The following is a 1,957-nucleotide window of genomic DNA, read 5'->3' on the forward strand; positions in this document are numbered from 1 at the left end:
TCGAAAAAAAATGATTTAAAATGTAGGACCGTGATAAAATGATATAAATGAGAAATAAAGGCAAAAAATGCAAAAAAATGCAAAATAAAAATTTCAGATTATTTTAGTAGACCATCTAAATCGGATTTTTAGCTTGATAGATTAATGACTACATAAATTAAAAAAAAATGCAAAATGCATCAACTTCCGAGCCCTAGTTATGACCATTTTTTATATTTAATTCTGTGGTTTCAAGTTTATATTATATAATATTATATTTATTTTTATGACTCACTAAAATAGACTACATATAAATTTTTCTTTATACTTACTATATAATTAATAATTTTTAATCCCTATAAATATATGTGATTAATAATTATACTCATGTATTTTTTTAAAATTTTATTTAGATATGCAAAATCTGTACTATTTAGCACAACAAGTATACCTATATGTGGTGACAGAACAGATACATTGAAAATTGTCAGTGATGAGACTTGACAAATATGTATTAGAATTTTTTTTTATAGGTATATTTTTATATTTTATAATATTGTTTGACATAATACCTGTTTCAGAACTTCAACTGATTTTAACTCTGGTATAACTTTTAATGTAGCTGTATTCACTTTTTGACAAGCTTCTCATTCTTGTATATAATCTCTAACATCGTCCGCCATTCGTGGCCAAAAATACCTAAGTACAATTTTTAAATAAATACAATTTTAAATTAAGTTATTAGGATTTTATAGGGTTATCTACCTTTTTTTCATCAAGTGTTGTGTTACATCTCTTCCTCGATGAGCTGATAATGCTGATGCCTCATCAGAAATATCTGACCCTCTGTGTATCATCTTCATAATTTGAACTTTCTCTATTTGGTCCAGTATAACGCGTGTATTATTTTTTTTGTAAAATAATACTTCATTTTGGATTAAAAATGGCTTACATTGCTTCCGAAAGTTTGATTGGTCATTCCGATTCTTTAAGTATGATGGATAAATACCGTATTTTATGTATGTTATAAAATCATTTAAATCCACATGTTTATATGAGCCTAAATCTGTATATTTTTTTTTACCAGTATCTTCAGAGTGAGCATTTTCTTCGCGTTACATGAAAATATTATGATATATAGTATATTCTATTTTAGCATTTATAAAATAATAATTATAATTTTACTTACCAATTGTTTCATATGAAAGTTCTTCGTTATTTTCATCCACTTCCATATCAACTTTAAAATTAAAAAACTCAAATTGATTGTTGTCAGCTTTTGGAATGTTATCTTCCCATGGTCGATGCATTTTCACGTAATAATGTGTGAATATTTTAATACTGTATTCGATTATATGTACTATACTGCACCTACTTTAACAGTTAACAGTATATTATTAATAATATTTAAGCAAAAACAATTTTTTTTGTTCAGGACACTGTATTAAAATAGTGGCGAACAAATTGTTATCATTGCCCCGCGAGATTGTTATAAAAGTAGCCTATTTTACCCCTTAATCTTGTATAAATTCCCGCTTTTTTTGTATATTAATTACAAATACTATATACGATTATAATATTATTATAATACTAAATTACTAATATTATAATAATAATAGTTAATTTTTTATCATAAATATTATCAAGTTCCTCGGTTCATAATATCGGCAATACTCACATTGGTGTTAATTCTAATAGTAGTAATAATGGTCTCCAAAAATGTCTGTGCAGTGTCTAACTGTAATACTTATAATAAGACATCATCTCCCACGATCTCATTTCATAAATTTCCAAAAGATTTAAACAGGTAAGTATATTATACACCTAAATATTCTGGTTATTTAAGAAGTTGTTTATATCAAAAAAATAACCATACTAATTTCTGCTAACCTATATTTGTATTTATATAGTTGTCAAAAATGGATAGAATTGGCCCAAAATAAAAAAATTAGTAAATTATTAGAAACATGTGGACCCT

Source organism: Acyrthosiphon pisum, chromosome X (genome assembly GCF_005508785.2).
Source record: "Acyrthosiphon pisum isolate AL4f chromosome X, pea_aphid_22Mar2018_4r6ur, whole genome shotgun sequence".
Taxonomy (NCBI): Eukaryota; Metazoa; Arthropoda; class Insecta; order Hemiptera; family Aphididae; genus Acyrthosiphon; species Acyrthosiphon pisum.